Below are 19,673 nucleotides of genomic sequence, written 5' to 3' on the forward strand. Positions count from 1 at the left end.
TATCAGAAACATTGGCTGTACTAATTGTTTCTCAGCTTTCTTCTTCCCTTATAATCTTGGCTGTATTTGTTTTGTGTAAAAACTTCAAAATTATTCATTTTGCATTTCATATTGTAACTCTGTCCCCTTGTTTGGTCATAAATTTCTCCCTTCTCCAAATATCTGACAGGTATTTTATCTCTTGCTTTCTTAAAACACTTATATTATCCCCTTTATTTTTAAATTATGAACCCATTTTGATCTTATCTTGGTATGGAGTATGAGCTGTTGGTCTATGTATAGTAACTGTTTTTCAGCAATTTTTGTCCTTTAGTGAGTTCTTGTTCCAGAAGATGGAATCTTTTGGTTTATGAAATAGTAGGTTAATATAGTCATTGACTGTTGTGTCTTGGGTAACTGTTCCACTAATTCATGAATCTATTTCTCAGTCAGTACCAAAAGCTTTTGATGGTCACCACTTGATAATACAGTTTTAGGTCTGGTATGGCTGAGCTATCTTCCTTCACAATTTTTATTCATTCCTTTCATATTTTTTAAACTTTTTCTTCCAGATGAATTTTGTAATTTTTTTGTAGCTCTGTAAAATTTTTTTTTGGCAATTTGATTGGTGTGGCACTGAGTAAATACATTAATTTAGGCAGAGCTGTCATTTTTATAATATTAACTTGGCCTATCCATAAGTAATTGATACTTTTCCAATTGTTTAGATCTGATTTTCAAGAAAAGTGTTTTGTAATTGTGTTCTTACAGTTTTTTGGCAGATAAATCACCCCTATATTTTCTATTTTCTATAGTTATTTTAAATGGAATTTTTCTTTTTCTTTCTGTCTTTTGGGTTTTGGTGATAATATACAGAATGCTAATAATTTATACAGGTTTATTTTATAACCTGTAACTTTGCTAAAGTTATTAATTGTTTCAAGTAGTTTATTGGTTGATTTTCTAGGATTCTCTAATTATACCATCATATAGTCTGCTGATAGTTTTAGTTCCTCACTGCCAACCCTAATTCCTTCATTTTATTTTTCTTATATTATTGATAAAGCTAACATTTCTAGTACAATATTAAATAATAGTAGTGATTACAAGCATCCTTGTTTCATCTCTGTTCTTCTCAGCTTAGATTCTAATAGAGGAAGATGACATATAAAGGGAAAGCTGAAAAATGGGAGCAGAGGAGGTCCTCACAAAAACTCATTCTCAGAGAAAGAGCCTGCAGTCACAAGGAAGCTGAGACAAGTGAACCCAATCCACTTTTACGATTTCCTCCAGCATTGTTCTGAAACATATGAATAGGAGCAAAAGAGATGGAATAAGGGGCAGAACATTATCTTCACCATGCAAGTAATCATGATATCTATATACTATGCTTTGTTCTTGAATATGCCTTCTTTTTGTCCCTTAACTTTCACATATTATCAAACTTCAGTTCTGCTAAGAATGCATATCTATTTTCTCATTTCATAAGATATCGAACACCAGTGGAGGCAATCATGCAGCTATACAGACAGATTTAGTTAAGTAGTAATAGTATTTAATCTTAATGCAGTTCTCATTGATGTAGAGACCAGGATATAATTCTGTATTTAGTGAGGTTAATATCAAAACTATCTCAGTTACATGTTAATGAAAAGAATGTCAGTAAAATTAGTTATCTCAAGATATCTTGTAAATGTCTTAAAGAGATATCCACTTTTATTATTATTAAATCCACTGTATTTATTATCTCTTTGAACATGACTAGAAATTGGAAATGTTTTATTAAAAATAATTAATTAATTTATTTGATATCCGGGACTTTTAAATTGATTATTAAATGTATTTATATATCTCATCCCAAAACATTTTGTTTCAATTTAAGTTAATCTGGAAACTTTTACATTAATTCATTTTTGTTTTGGAAGATCATTTTCTTATAAAAAATATTTTATTAATTCCTTAGTCGGATTTTATCTTTCTAACTGGGGAAGGAATAATGCCAACTATAAAAATGTGGGTTCTACACCCAAACCATAGTGCTAGATCAGATGTTTCCAAAGAACCAGAGGAAGAAAACTTTTATTTTATGATTTAGTTTTTTTTTCCTTTTTGCACTTGTCTGTAAGGTATACTCATCAAAGGGGATTGTTCCCCTGATTTTGTCAAAGCCTCTTGCCCATCTTTCCCTTTTCCCCTTACATTGTCTCCTCAAATAAGTCCCACAGTTAGAAATCTTTGACAAAGTGTACATCATATCATTTAGGGATTCATCAAGGAGATTGCACCTCTCATTAGAATCTAATGGGTAAATAATAAAAATGATTATTAATAAAAATATCAACTGAGAAGACCAATCTTCCCCAGCTCTTTCTAAAGTCCTGGTTTCAGAAATTCAGTCTCTTGAAGCACCTCAGTGATAATGAGGATGTATTCAAATTCCTCACTCAAGTGGGGAAACTATTGTGCTTTACCCAGGTTTGAGTGGGGATAAATTCTTTGAATAAATTGCCCAAGGTGGGGATAGAAATAACTTAGAAGTAAATTACATTAGTGAAGTCCTTTTGAATAAATTATCCCCTAATTGTAATAATTACATATTAATTTGCCACCCTTGGGAACACTCCTCTTTCAAAGTACATATAAACCATGAGCATGCTACCATAATTGACTTTGGTCTAAGAGAAAATCTGCCATATTATTAAACTATCCAGAAATTATACCTCCTGGACTTTTTAGTTATTACTCTACATAATCTTTTTGCAGTTTTTGATACTGTTGACAAAAAAACTTTTTAAAAGATATTCTTGTATTGATTTCCATGGAATTGCTCTTGTGTGGTTATCTTTATTTTTGTAAATGTGTGACTGTTTCTTTTCAGTCTCTTGTTCTATCATTATCATCTCACTTTCTTTTAACCATAAAAACCTTGTAGTTTCTACAAGGCATGTCTCCTCTTTCTTTTCCTCTCTCCCCTCTTCTCTTCTCCTCTTTCCTTCTACTATTTTTCATTTTCTTTTTTCAATTTTTCCTTTCTTCTCCTCCTCCTATTTCTTCTGCTTTACTCTCCTCTCCTGCCCATTCACTCTCCAATCTTATTTCTTATTTCTTTCACCTTCTACTTTTACCCTCCCTTATATTAACCTCCCCTTTTCTTTCCTTTCCCCCACCTACTTTACTTCCTACTAATAGGATGACACAAATTTCTATACCAAACTAAATATGTATGTTATTCACACCTTGAGCCAAATCATGTGAGATTAAGGTTCAAACAATGCTCATCTCTCTCCCTTCTTTCCTTCAAATGTAATAGGTCTTTTTTGCCTCTGCATGTGACATAATTTACCCCCTTTTACCTCCCCTTTCCTCTTCTCCCAGTAAAATCCCTTTTCCACAACAAATTTGTTTTTTTATATCATTCTTTTTCCATTTCACCAATTCTGTTTGTTAGGGAGTTGTTCTCTGTTTCTATTTCATCAATTCCATTTTTCAAGGACTTGTTTTCTTTTTCCATTTCCCAAGTCTCATTTGAAGGAGTGATTTTCTTTAGACAATTTCTGTGTTTCCTTTTCCATTTCAATTTTTTTATTTACTTTCCCCATTTTTTCTAACTTTCTTTTAAGATCCTTTTTGAATTCTTCTAAGATAACTTTTTAATTTGGAGAACAATTCATATCACCCTTTGTGACTCCATCTGGAGATGTTTTGTCTTTAGTGTTCTCAGAGTTTGAGGTCTTCATAATAGCCATCTATGGTCAGAACTCCTTTTTTACTTTTTTGCTCATTTGCTTCATTTGCTTCAACTAAAAGTTGACATCTTATCTTAGATCAAAAAGCAGATTGTCCCAAACTTCCTCTACAGGTGCTTCACACTGCCCTAGAAGCAGTGCTGCCGGTTTCTTTCCTGTTCTGGATGGATGTAACCAAATACTGCTTGTTACCTTGAGATTCAGGAACTCACTGTGTGCTTTCTGTAACTGTGTTAGAGGTCTCACAGCTAGTCTGCTGATCCACTGGCTCCTGAACCAGGACAGAGGAGCCAATGTATATTGGCTAAAAGCTTCCCAGTACATTCCCCAATGTGCAAAGGCCATTCTACCCCAGGTCTCCCTGTACTGCACCTTTACTGGACCAAGCCCACCCTTCCTGATAGGGGCAGATCTTTCCTGAAATTCTTCCAAAATATCTTCTGCTGAAAGTATTTTATACTCCAAATATTCTGTCACTCCAAAACTCATTCAGAACCTTGATTTTGAAGGAAGCTAGTAAAAGCTTAGACAAAGTTTACCTGTCTGCTCTCTGCCAATTTGTCTCAACCTCCTCCCTCTACTTATTAATTTTTATAACAATGATGACATATTTCTCCCAATTCAGTTAGTATAGAACGGAAACTTCCACTGCTGAGAAAAATGAATTCTAATTGAATAAGTCTTAATCAGAATAATGGAATAACTAAAAATAAAGATAATAGAGGAATTCAAAATATAATTTCCTTATATGAAAGACACATAAAACTATTTTCTTCCATACCACTCTTTTTAAAAAAATATTAAAGCTTGTTATTTACAAAATATATGCATGGGTAATTTTTCAATATTGACTCCTGCAAAACTTTCTGTTCCAAATTTCCTCCTTCTTACCCCTCTCCCTTCTCCTAGATGGCATGTTATATATGTTAAATACATGTTAAATAAGTTAAAATATATGTGAAATCCAATATATTTATAGTTATCTTGTTGCACAAGAAAAATTGGATCAAGAAGAAAAAATAAACTGAGAAAGAAAACAAAATGCAAGCAAACAACAACAGAAAGAGGGAAAATACTATGTTGTGGTCCACACTCAGTTCCCACAGTCAGGTCTCTGGGTGTAGATAGCTCTCTGCATCACTGAACAATTGGAGCTGGTTTGAATCATTTCATTATTGAAGAGACATTTCCATTAGAATTAATCATCCTATAGTCTTCTTGTTGCCATGTATAATGATCTCCTGGTTTTGTTTATTTCACTTAGGATCAATTCATGTAAGTCTCTCCAGGCCTCTCTGAAATCATCCTGCTGGTCATTTCTTATAGAATAATAATATTCCATAACATTCAAATACCATAATTTATTTAGCCATTCTCCAATTGATGAGCATCCACTCAGTTTGCATTTTCTTGCCATTACAAAAAGGGATACCACAAATATTTTTGCACATGTGGATCCCTTTCCTTCCTTTAAGATTTCTTTGGGATGCAAGCCCAGTAGAAACATTGCTGGATCAGATGGTATGCAATTTTGATAGCTCTTTGGGTATAATTCCAAATTGCTCTCCAGAATGGTTGGATCTGTTCACAGTTCTACCAACAATGTAATACTCTCCCAGTTTTCCCACTTCCCCTCCAACATTCATCATTATCTTTTCCAGTCATCTTAGCCAATCTGAGAGGTGTGTAGTGCATACCACTCTTTATTTTCATAACTCCATGTAAAAAAGGTAGTAAAATGTTATTGAATATCGATTTATTAAAAAGATCCTAACATAAGGGACAGCTAGGTGGCACAGTCAATAGAGTACCAGCACTGAAGTCAGGAGGATCTGAATTCAAACATTTCCTAGCTGTGTGACCCTGGGCAAGTCAGTTAATCTCAATTACCTCAGCAAAAAAAATAAAGAGAGAGAGAGAGAGAGAGAGAGAGAGAGAGAGAGAGAGAGAGAAAGAGAAAGAGAGAGAGAGAGAGATAGAGACTAACAGAGGTAGTTTGCTTTTAAATAGGTGGCTTTGAGGACCCTGCTGAGAAAAGGAGAATTTTTTTTATCTGAAAGTGCCCTAATTATTCTACAAGAAAGTATATACTTTATAAGCATTGTAGCATGAGGAAAGAGACAAAAGACACAAAAGAATTTTCCTTTGCTATACATGAGTAACTCAGTCATTGTAAAAGCATCATTGAACTCAAGTCAATGCATGCCTATTGACAGAATATACATCTGTGTTTCTCATTATGAAAGTAAATGCCAATTATTTGCACAAGTCCCTTGTGACATAGAACCTACTATCACTCAAAAGTGCTTTACCAGTAATAATAAAGAAATACTTTATAGATTAAAATAATAAATAATAATATTCATAACTTTTTTTTTTCTGCAGGAAGCACCAAAAATTTCTGTGAGAGAGAAAAAGAAACAGGGGAACAAGGGAGGGATAAAGAGAGAGGAAAAAAAAGAAAGAAAGTGAGAGAAAGAGAAAGAGTGTGTGTGTGAGAAAGAGTGAATGAGAGACAGACAGACAGACAGATACAATATTAGTGATTGATATGAGAAATTTTGACTTTTTTTGAATTGATAACTTATTGGGTAAATCTATTAATTATCTATAGTCTATTGAGTATCTATATCTTAGATTTATAAATCGAATTGAGTATTAGGAAAGTATTGAGCTATATTGTACTTAAAATCCCACTCTGAATTAAAACCTATATTTTTTAAAGCACTGGTATTATTACAGTAGTACTATATGACTACAAGTCATGAAACAACATGATCTTTAACTGAATCAAATTACAAATCATTATAAGGAAAATAGATTTGTGGTTAATAAGTCAGTAAACAATTCATTACTAAACACCATAGAAAGAAAAATAGAAAGTCAGTTTCTGTCCTCAAATAACTTATGAATTATCAGGAGAAGATAATAGGTACAAATATAAATATATACTAAATAGATACAAGATGTTTTGGGGAAATGATGATGGTAGCTAGGAAAATCAATGATGGCTTATAGAAATGAAATTACATATAATATATGATCAGTGATATTTATAACCAGAACAGGAATCAGGCTAGTCATATACATAGGGATAGTATATGAGTAACTTAAGCACCCCATTGATATCTATGGAATAATAAGGAACCAGAGGCAGATGTACAATGCACAAATAGATCTTCTGTGAATTATTTATGAGAAGACCTGGACAGAAAAACTCATAGGAAAAGAATGATATATAAACCCAAAGGAAAGAATACAATTACTACTCTTCCTATTTCTTCTTGGGGGACTCAGTTTATTCATCTTTATAAAAAAGAGTTAGGAATTGGATATGTCTAATATTGACCCTCAATTTTAAAAGTATAGGAATATATTAAATCAATAACAATTGATTTTTCAAGGCCTAAGCTTTATAATAGGTTGCTTATCCAATAATAAGCCACACATTGAAAAAGTTATGGTGGCATCATTCTGTGACTAAAAGCTGTGCAAATCTTTGAGTTATGTGTAATATTTCTATTAAAATCACACATAAAAGAATTTTGCACCTGACATTTGAATTTTTCTTTTCTCTGCATTGTTCAATTAAGTGCATCACTGCTTTTCTCTTTGTATAGAAAGGGGGAGTAGTGTTATGCTCTTTAACCTAGGCTAAAAATACTTAGTTTTCTTTTTTTCATTATCTCTTTTTATACAAGCCGTGAAATCTGGTGACAGAAGTAGAAAACCTATTACCATTGTAATCTTTTTTTTTTTTAATGTCCACTTTTGGGAAGAGAACATCATCAGTTTTCATCACTTTTTACCATTTTATTGGATCAATGTTTGGCTATAGTTTCCACAGAGAAGTTGGGAGCAGATGTTTTGCTTTATAGTTCATTTTCCTGGTAGCTTATTTAGTTGGACTGAGGGCTTGGTGAGAGTTTGGTGGACTCTGATCATATAAAATATTCATCAATGAATATATCATAAGCACTTTGAAATCAATGGTACCATCTATAGAATATATCTTACTCCTTTCGTAGACTAGTTTGTATACACAAGAGTAAAATAAACATCTGTTTTTGTTGGTTCTCAGCTGATTTTGATTACATCATTTTAATATGTGGTTGAAGTAATAGTTTTGTTCAAAAAAAGTAATATACATTATCAAGTCATCATAGCTAAAGGTGGTAAAAATGATAACATAATGTAAATGTTCTTTTTGTCCATTGCATATATTGAAGACCCTTGAATCAATGATGACAGTAACAGTGAGTCTTCATGCAGGAGAAGTAAGGCTTAATAGATAGAGTCGTGGACTTAAAACAAAAATTGTTGTAACTCAGATCATTCCTCTTATCAACTAGGGAAGTCACTCCACTTGCTTTAAATCTCAGTTTTCTCACCAGAAGAATGGAGATACTTCTACTGATAATACCTACTGTATGAGGTTGTTTAAAGACTCAATTTTTCAGGCAGAGCCCTAATGCATCTCTTTACTTTAAACCTTTCTATCTTGACAAAATCTCTTGGTGAGTAAACCTAACTGGAATATCCTTGGAGAACAGAAAGTCTCCTCAATAACATAAGAAGGCACTATAGGAGAAATTTAGATAAATGTGTTTGCTGACCAAATGATTGTCTATGTCATCATTTTCACTCATGTTATAAGTGAAATTTATATGAAATATCTTTATAGATAACCAGGAAAAGATTTCATTCAATTCAATTTATTGTTATTTTTTTAAGGAAATAAGGATTAATTTTGTGCCTACTATGTTCCAGGCACTATGCTAAGTACTGAATAATTCTTTTACTTGATCCTTAAAAGAACCCAGGGAGGATTTTTTTCTATTTATATTTCTATTTTTATTTTCTAAGTTATTTGTAAAACTTTTAAAATATTTGTTTACTTTGTTTCGATTCTCTTTCTACCTCCCAAGCTCCCACTGAGAAGACACATATGAAGTTAGGCAAAACAATTCCATAAAAGTCATGTTGTGAAAGAAAACATAGATTTCCCCTCTTAAAAAAAAACTCCCTCAAGAAAAACAAAGTTTTTTTTTAAAAGTAAGCTTCAATCTGTATTCAGGCAAAATCAATTCTTTCTCTGGGTATGGAGAACGTTTCCATCCTAAATCCTTCAGAGTAGTCTTGGATAATTGTATTGCTGAGAATAGCAAAGTAATTCACAGCTGATCATCCTACAACAATGCTATTACTTTGTAGACAGTATATTACACTTTGCTTGAGCTCATAGAAGACTTTCCAGACATTTTCTGAGAGCAGCCTGCTCATCATGACTTACAGAATATTTCACTACAATTATATACCATAATATAGCCATTCCTCAATTGATAGGTATCCCCTCAATTTCAAATTCTTTACCCTGAGAAAACAACTATAAATCTTTTTGTAGATATAGGTCATTTACCTTTTTAAAAAAATCTCTTTTGAGATTCATGCCTATGAATGGTATTTTTAGACCAAAAGATATGCATGATTTCATAATTCTTTGGGCATAGTTCATATATTTTGATAATCTACCAAAAGGGGAATGGCTCTTATTTTGTAAAACATTGATTTAGTTTCATATACATTGGAGAAATAAAGCCTTCCTTAGAAAAATTTGCTCCATAATTATTTTCATAATTATTATTGCTAAGTGAACTTAGTGTTTATATGGGAGAAGTTTGGCATAAGGGATGGTCCTAGGAACAGGATGGTTCTGATAGTGTTTATAGCAATAATGTTTGCGTACTCTGCTAAGAAAAATATAGCAAAGGGACCAGCAGCGTATTCTATGTTAAAGCCTGATACTAGTTAGGATTCTCCTTCAGTTAGATCAAATGGTGCTCGGTTTGTTTCTGCTAGTGTGGAGATGTATCATATTATGGCAAGGGGTCATGTTGTAATGATCAGTCAGAAGTTTTCTTGAGTGATTGAAAGTTTTTTTTTTAATGCAAATGCCCCATTAATTAGTATGATTGATAGGAGAATAATAGCTAAGGAGACCTCATATGAGAACACCCTTTAATATCTTATAATAGTTGTAGTAGTTTAACAGTAAGTGGCTTTTTGTGGGTTTGAGTTAGACTTGGCTGTTGCTTGCATGTGTTTTAGTACCTATTTCTCTGTGGAATTTAATTACTATACTAAAGGTCTATCATCCAGTTTTGGGGTTTGACGGAAGCGATAAAATTTAGTAAGGGGGTTAGGGGGGTTTAGTGGAAAGAAACTATTATAAATATTGTTTGTCTTTACTTTTTGCCTAAACACGCATGCACACACGCACACACGCACACACGCACACACATGCATATACACATATATTCATTTATTTTGTTTTCTCTCTCCTTTTATCATTTGCCTCCTCAAAAATATTTTGCTTATGACAACTCCTCACCAAATGTGCTTTCTCTTCTCATATCTCCTCCCCCTTGTACTTTCTTGTAGAGTAAGATATATATCTTACCCATATTGAATATGTATGTTTTTTCCAGTGTGAAATAATTTTGATGAAAGTAAGGCTCAGTCACTTCCCTTCTCCTCCACTGTAAAAGCTTTTTTTGTTTGTTTCTTTTATGGCAGATAATTTACGCCATTCCACCTCCTCTTTCCATTTCTCCCAGTAATTCCTTTCTCACCAAATTTGAGATATTAGCACTTTTTATTCAAATTACAACTGTGCCTTCTTCCTCTCTCTCTCCCTCTCTCTCTTTAGATATATATATGTATGTGTATATATATACACATACATATATATAATTTTTTCTTCTAACTGCCATAATAATGAGAAAGATATAATGAATTGTATGTATCATTCTCCCATGTAGGAATATAAACCTATAAACTCTATTGACTATCTTATGATTTTCCTCTCCCGATTACATTTTTTTTTTTTTTTGGCTTCTCTCAAGTCTTGTATTTGAAAATAAAATTTTCTGTTCAGCTCAGGTCTTTTCATCACAAATGCTTGGAAATCCTCTATGTCACTGAATGTCCATCTTTTTCCCTGAACAATTGTGCTCCATTTTTCTTGATAGGCAATTTTGGTTGTAATCAGAATTATATTTTAGGCCTTTTGATCTTTTAATGTAGAAGCTGCTAAATCTTGTGTCCTCCTCATTATGGCTCCTCTATCTTCATTTGTTTTTTTGAGGGGGTCATGGTGAAAAAATTGGGGTTAAATGACTCCCAAGGTCACACAGCCAGTAAATCTTAAGTGTTTGAGGCTGTAAAGATGATGCTCTATGCACTGCGCCATCTACCGGCTCTTCTTCATTAGCTTTTTGTATTTCCTTTAGCATGACTCTCATTTCTCTTCTCAATTTTCCCTCTATCTTTTTTGATTTGATTTTTAACATCTTTTTTGAGCTCTTCAATGGCCTGAGACCAATTCTTATTTTTCTTGGGATTTTTGCATGTTAGAGCTTGGACTTTGTTGTCTTTTTCTGAATATATATTTTGAGCTTCTTTACCACTTTACCACTTTACCATTTTTATGGTTAGAATATTTTTTTTCTGTTTGCTCATTTTTCCATCTAACTACTAGGCTTGTAGCTTTTTGTTAAAGTAGGGGTCTATTCTCAAGGCCTAAGGTGTAATGTTTTGTGTAGCAGGTTCTAAAGATCTGTAAGTTTTCACTTCTTTCAAGGTATAACGATCGAAGGAGAAGTGTGTTTGAGTGACCACAAGTACTCTTTTCTGTCCTGGAATTGTGAGGGGTTTAACCTCTCCATGTGACTGTAAATGCTTAAATGGCAAAGCAACAGAATCTTTCCTCAGTATGAGTAAAGAGGCCTTCTTCTGACCACTTGACTTGGAAATTGCTGCTACTGTTGCTACTGCTACAGGTACTGCCACTTATTCTGCTACCCTCTGCTATTGCAACTTCCACCACCACTGTTGATTCAGTGATTCCCAATGCCTTCTCACCCCAATGAAACGAATCTTTTCTGTCAGTATTCCAATTCATCCTTGGTGTCTTTAGAATGAGAGATCTAGAAACACCAGTGCTTCTACTCATGCAGAGGCTCCAAAGCCACTCCTGGTTTGCTAGGACTGGGAATGTGCTAGTAAGGCTTGTCCCGAGATTGTGTATCTCTCTCACCCTGGTGCACCAGACTTTCTTGCTAATCTTCCAAGTTATCTCCAGTTGTAGAAGCATTCCATTTTTTTGTGGGTTTTAAAACTCTAAAATTTGTTTAGAGTCATTATTTAAAAGGGTTTTTGGGGAGAGCTGCTTTACTCTACCATCTTGACTCAGCCTCTCCATTCAATTCAATTTAATAAAAGTTATGTGCCAGAAATTGTTCTGCATAACAAAAATACAAAGACAAAATATTATTAAAAAAAAACCCAACAGATAACACAAGTACCTAAATAAGACCCCCTCTAGTATCTCTAAGTAGTCACTCAACAGATTCTTTCATTATTATTATTTTCAATTCACAGAACAAATCCAAAACTGGAAATCTACCATGTAAAAGTTGCTATTCTCTCCAAATATAGAAAAGTTATCATGTAATTTTTTCCTTTTTTTCTTCTCCTGCTTTAGAGATGTTTATCAATAAACACAGATATGAAATATATGTATATGTTTATTATTCTATACATCTATTTGTCATTTTTCCTTTATAGATAACATCTTTCTTCATATGTCCTTTATTTTTAATTTGTTTATTTACAATAGTCAAAATGACTTAGTTGCTCAAAGTGCTTCTTAAAGAAAATTTGATATTACTGTATACTATGTTCTCTTGATTCTGTTTGCTTTATTCTTTAACATGTTCTTAAAGGCTATCTGTGAAAATGACAGTCTTCTTCACCACGCACACCATTCAATTTTTGGATAATAGGTTCTTATTACTAAGTCTACCCTTTTACTACTTTTACATTTTACTCCCATTTCTGATCTCTTGGCTAAAAAGCAAAACAAAACTTTTTCTTCCACACAATGTTACTTCACCAACTCAGTTGCCTTCTTTCAAATGATGTGACTAGTTCTTTCACCACTCTATGATGTTATACTTCTAGTTAAGAGCCTTGAACTATTTGAAGTAGTTCAATGATACGTAATTGTTTTCTTGTTCATAGTGGGTTTCCAGTTCTTTACAAGAATCTTTGTTCTATCCATCACAATCCAAAGACTATTACCTACAGAAGACCAAATATTGTAGAAGTTGAGTAGTTGTTTTCTCAATATCTTCTTATCTTGTTTATTCAAAGCCACATTTTTTATCTTCTTTTTGATTCTTTTCTTCTTCCACCTACTCCCAAAAATTGAAAGGTGGAAATACATACTTATAATCTTAAGAAACATTAAGAGTATTTAATAACATGTAGTTTTAGGGCTTTTGACAGAATCCTTACATGACTGTCTGACTCTCCAATTTATTAGTACATAGTTATGTTTGCTTTTATTTTCCATATATGTTTTCTATGGAATTGTTGTATTAAATTTTAATCAAAGCTTCAAATAGTTTTTTGTCTTTCTCCTTTTATTCTCATTGCATTCATGTATTTTTTCTTGTTTTTACATTCAATATTTTCTTCTTGAGATTTTACTATTATTCTTAAATTTACTTCTTCTCTTTTATCTTCTGTTACATTTTTGCAATGAATCATGATAATTCTTCTCCTGAAACTTGTGAAATTTGCTCTCCCAAAATTTGAAGGCTATTTAACCCAATTAACATATACTTCTCAAATATAAACTCTTCAATACAAATGTCACTTGTTTCCAATGTTACTTTCATTAGTACTTCAGTGATCATGCCTTTTTTTTCTTTTTCTTTTTTTATAGCTTTTTATTTACAAGATATATGCATGGGTAATTTTTCAGCATTGACCCTTGCAAAACCCTCTTTTTCAACTTTTCTCCTCCTTCCCTCCACCTCTCTTCCCTAGATGGCAGGCAGACTATACATGCTAAATATGTTAAAGCATATGTTAAATATAATATATGTATACATCTCTATACAATTATTTTGCTGCACAAAAAAAATCGGACTTAGACATAAAAATAACCTGAAAAGGAAATAAAAAATGAAAGCGGACAAAAATAGAGGGAGTTGAAATGCTATGTTGTGGTTCATATTCATTTCCCATAGTTCTTTTGCTGGGGATAGCTGGTTCCCTTCACTGTTGAACAAATGGAACTGATTTGTTTCATCTCATTGTTGAAGAGAGCCAGACCATGTCTTCATTATTGGTCAGTTTCAGGTTTAATCTAGTATTTCCCCTTTTTTCTCTGCCATGAAAGAAGAAATAACAATTAAGTTACCAATTCTTTGGTTACCTCATATTTGACAGAAAGACAGAGAATGGTAGCAGATGATTGACAGATAAAGCCCCCCAACAGTACAATATCAAATATTTATGTATGAACTATGGTGTTTCCTGAAATCTTCATTTCACTTATCTTTTTCTAATCAATCAGTCAATTAATATTTGTTAAGCACCTGTTACTAGTCAGTAACTGTGCTAAGTTTTGGAGGCAAAACAGTCCCTGCCTGGCTCAAGGAGTTTATAAACTAATAGGGAAGACAACATATAAAGTGGTATATGTAATGCAAACTGTAGATATGACAAAGAGGTGAAAGCATTTGCAATAGGGGTTGGTAAGGATTCTTGAAGAAGATCAAATAGCCAAGGGGCTAGCACAGTGTATATTATTGAGTGGAGTAGAAGACTGAAAAGGCAAGAGGGAGCTAAGTTATGAAAGACTCTGATAACCAGTCCTGGAGAAAATAAGCATCTCTTCTAGCCTATTGTTGGGTAACATGATAGGACCTGCACATTAGAAAAATCCATTTTATTGGTTGAGGGGAGAATGGTCTGGAGTGAAGAAAAACTTGAGGAAAGCAGATGCACTAGCAGTCTATTTCAATAATTCAGGGGTAAGGTGATGAAATCCTTTGTTAGAGTGGTGTTAATGTTAGGGGAAAAAAAAGAGGGTATATTTGAAAGATATAGCAAAGATCATGACAAGACATTAATTATAGAGATAAAGTATAGTGAAAAATCAAGAATGGTTATTAAGTTTTGAGCCTGAGAGACTGGGACAACATGATTGCACTCTATAATAATAGGGAAGGTAGAAGATGGGAAGTGTCTAGGAAGAAATATAATGAATTTCATTTAACATATGGGGTTTAAGATGTATATTGGACATTCAATTCAAGATTCCAGAAAGACAGTTTGGAGATGCAAGACTGAAGGACAGTAGAATGATTGGGCAAGAAAGGTAAATCTGAGAATCATTAGCATAGAAATGGTAAATATAAGCATGGGAGCTGATGAAATAGCTGAAGTTGAGAAGTAATTAGAGATGAGAAGAGGTCACAGGACAGAATTCTGAACATTCATATCTCTATCTCTATCAATCTCTACCGCAATATCTTTATCTCTACACACACACACACACACACACACACACACACACATATATACACATACATACATATATATGGAAATATATATAAATGTATATATTTTTATTCATTCATTTCAGTTGTATCTGACTTTGTGACCCAATTTGGGATGTTATTGGTAAAGATACCAGAATAGTTTGCCATTTCTTTTTCTAATTTATTTTATAGATGAGGAAATTGAGGCACAATGGGTTAAATGGCTTGCTCAAGGTCACACACTCTAGTAAGTGTTTGGAGTAGGTTTTGAGTTCAAGTTTTCTTGACTCCAGACCCAGTGCTTTATCTACTGTGTTACCTAGTGGGGTGTTTGTGTGTGTGTGTGTGTGTGTGTGTGTGTGTGTATGTGCACACATGGGTGTGTGCAGGTACACATTTTGGGAAAGTACTCAGGAAGGTTTTTGTTTTATATAATCATTTCAAAACTAACATCTATGAGATATTGCCCTGGACTTGGTGTAAGGAAGATAAGAGTTCAAATCCCACCTCAGATACTTATGAACTATCAAATCTATGTAAATCATTTTACCTGATGGAATTTCAGTTTCTTCTTCTGGAAAATCAAATGGTTTGACTATGTCGGTGTGAGGGTTATGAGGGTGAGAGAGAGGAAGAGACAGAGAAACACAGACATTCCCAGAGAGAGGTAAGATGTAGAGTCTTAATAATCATCAATCTTGATCATTCTCCTATTCTTGGTGATTCATGGTGACAGACGATAGCACCAGAAGCAAAGTAGAAATCATTATAAGGAATATGAAGTATTGAACATTAAAATGAAGACCTTGGGATGTGTAAGTGGTACATAATCACTTCTACTGATGAAAGTAGGGGATTTAAAAAGAAAGGTAAGTTAAGACAATGAACTACTCACTAGTAAGATGGCTCCTGAAAATGGATTTTGTATTTTTTTAACCATAAATTAAAATGTAAGAATAATCATTGGCAAGCACTAAAGCATATTTAATGAGTACTGATAAAAACATTTGCCTTTTGTTTTTTCTATCTAATCAGAAAGTCTTTAAACGAGGAATTCTTTATCTTTTCACATCATAGATACCTTTTATGCCTATGGGCTGCTTGTCAGAATAATGTTTTTATATACATATAATAAAATAATGGCATTACAAAGGAAAATAATAATGTTGAAATGTGATATTTTAAAATTCCCAAACCCTAAAGACTATTGCTCATATTGGTGAAGAAAAAAAAAATACCCACTCATACTGATTTGGTAATACTAGCACCACAGAAATCAAAAGCATGAATAATAAAAGAGGAAGAATTTTTTTTAAATAAAGAGAAATGTATTCACAATACACAATATTCAAAAAATGCTTCAGTAAGGAAACCCTTGATCTCAAATGCTTTATATAAATGTGCAGATGTCATAATACAAAGGACTAAATTTGATCTCTGCTATATTGCTGAGATTTCATGGTATAGAACTCCTTATTAGAATTTTATGGAAGGGAATATCTTATTTAAAAAGAATACACTAAATAAAGAGGTGAATAGAATTGCACAGAGTTTCCAAAAGTCTTGTTGCTTTTTAAAGCTTTAATAGCTTGGACATTACCAAAGTCTCTGCTTTTGGCCAAAAGAGGGAGGGAGTACCAAAAGGTAATTGACAGATGATGTTTCTCATTTAATCCTTATTATATCTTCTAATTACAGTAAGATTTTGAAAACTCCATGAAAATTTATACTCACATGATGAAATCAAGGAACCTAAGAGATAAGAAATAATAATGAATATTTGGGTGATGATCAACAGAAACAGCATCATTATAGGAATATACAATTGAGTTTTCTACAGTCTTTAACACTATTAATTGATTGTGATACTCTGTTCTCTCTAGGATTTCAGAACATCACTCTCTTGTTTCTTCTACCTTTCTGACTGTTTTTTCTCTGTCTCCTTTGCTGGATCCTCCTCAAGATAAGGCCCTCTAACTATAGCTATCCCTTAGGGCTCTGTTCTGTTGCCTCTTTTTATCTCACTCTAAATTGCTGCACTATGCCACAACTTGTTTAGATATTACCCAATTTATGAACATCCCTTGAATTTCCAATTCTATCACAAACAAATTCTAAAGAAATGCTTTAGTATATCTTACTAAGATGGAAAATCATACAGTGAATGAGTGCTACAAAGTTGTTAAAATCTTAAATGGGGACAGATTGGAAGAATCTGTATAGCAAAGATTTCTTACATTAGGCCTTACCTAAATTACTGCAATGGGAGCTGTTGTGGATATTAAAGTACAGCTGTAGCATGTTCCTGGAACAGCAAAACTTCATCAGGGAAAGACACAAGTTGAAACTTGTTACCTACAAAATGAACTTTTGTACTTTATTGTTCTCTCACCTTTGTCTTCACACATGGCAGGTGTTCAATCTGCTTTATCAGTTTTACTCTTTGTCTTGATAATTGAAGAAATTTTATGAGATAACTGGAAAATCAGAGTTTAGTTCTTAGTTTTAGAGGTCTTGCTGCCTTTTTTTTTTTTTATGGATTTGAGGAAATCAAATCAAATCAAATCAAAGTTGGCCATTCCTCCCACCAACTAAAAAAGAAAAATGGCCCATATTGGGGACTTAGCATATATTCATGAATGATTAAACAATAATTTATACCATTTATAAAATGTTAGAATTAAAATGTCATTGGCCATAAATCTATTCAATTGGCTTTTTCTGAAGGTTTCCAACATATTAGAGTACTCCTATAATTAGGCTGGAATAATAAATATGACCTTTTTTACTTTCCTTTATTTCAGAAAATTGGTACTAGTAATAGCCTGTAGTTATTTTGTATCACTGGGTCTTTTTTGAGACTCAGATCCTTGGCCTCAAAAAGCTATGCTGCCTTGGGTTTCAGAAAACCATTCATCTTCATTAGGAACTCTTTAAGTCTGCACTTAAGATGCATATCAGATATGAGTCATCTGATCCTACTAATCTTGAATAGCAAGGCAAACCATGCTAATCCCACAGAATGGGAAGGCTGTGGAAGGCCTGATTTTATGATGTATTCTCTATTATCCCTGCTTGTAGTCATCATTTATTCTTTGGACTTTTAAAATTGCACCCTCTGGATTAGGCCACACATACAAATCTAAAAGCATTCATTAAGCAGCATTGGTTGGGTCAGAGAGGAAAAAAGCCGCACAACTGAGCAGGAAAGGAAATATGATATAGAAGAAAAAATATTAGATTTTTAGTCAAATGATAGATTCAAATTCCAATTTGATCACTGTCTGTATTTCACTCTGCAATTCACTCAACCTCTTACAGATTTAATTTCCTCATGTGCAAAATGAAATATTTGGTTCAAATGTCTTCTAAGATCTATTTTAGCTCTAAGACAAAGATCCTATGATGCTTGTCTTATTTTATTTTATTTATTCTTTTTGTTTTTTGCTGAGGCAATTGGAGTTTAGTGAATTCCCAGGATCACACAGCTAGGAAGTGTTAAGTGTCTGAGACAAGAATTGAATTCAAGTCCTCCTGACTTTAGGGCTGATGCTCAATTCATTGTACTACCTAGCTGCCCCTGCTTGTCTTTAGATGGAGATTCATCTGGATGAATTAAATGAAACTAAGAGATAGGAGATTTCTATAAGGAAGCCATTCAGGTTAATTAAAGCCATCTCAAGATCTCTTGAAATTTAAATATATATAAATCTGTACAAATACACACATATATGTGTGTATATATATATATATATGTATTGATTTATAAGTACATGTTATACATATAATATGTATACATAAACATGCATATGCTTTTATATGTGTATGTTTATGTGTGCACATATTGTATACATAAATCCTTATATATCTAGTAATCCTGGATTTAAATTCCCTACTTTAACACTTATTAATCATGTGAATACTAGGAGATCACTTCAGGCTTTGAGTTTCAGTCTTCTCATCCACATAGTTGAGACAATCATATTTATACAGCTTACATGACAAGATTTTAGTGAATAAAATTATTTGTAAAAATTAAATTTAAATACTCCATTCAGATATTGGCTCTCATCGTTTTGATGGCTGAAAGGGGCAGAAAGAGGCTAATCTGTAAAGTCTGGACTAGATCTCTGGAGAACTGCAGGATCATCAAGAGCCCTTGGTGTAAGTGGAGGAGTGAAAGAGGCAGGAGGGCCACGTGTCTGGATGGAGTCTGGAATATGGCTTCTTCTCTTGTGTCTGTGGCTGAGAGCTGTGGCCAAGAGAGAGTTCTGAATCTGAGACTCCCTTTAAATACTGCAATACGATTACATCACTACATTACACTGAGTATGCACAACTGTAAAACATTAAATCACCATATTACCCTAAGTATATGCCAACTAGATTGATTACATCATTATATTACATTAAGTATATGCTTAGAGAACCATTATCTCACATTTAGTAGGTACTTAACTATAAATACCCTGCTGTCCTAGATTTAAGTACACCTTTTCAGAGTTCCTAACCTCTACACTAACCCAGTAGAACACTGGAGGAAAAGACA

This window comes from Sarcophilus harrisii, chromosome 2 (genome assembly GCF_902635505.1).
Source record: "Sarcophilus harrisii chromosome 2, mSarHar1.11, whole genome shotgun sequence".
Classification (NCBI taxonomy): Eukaryota; Metazoa; Chordata; class Mammalia; order Dasyuromorphia; family Dasyuridae; genus Sarcophilus; species Sarcophilus harrisii.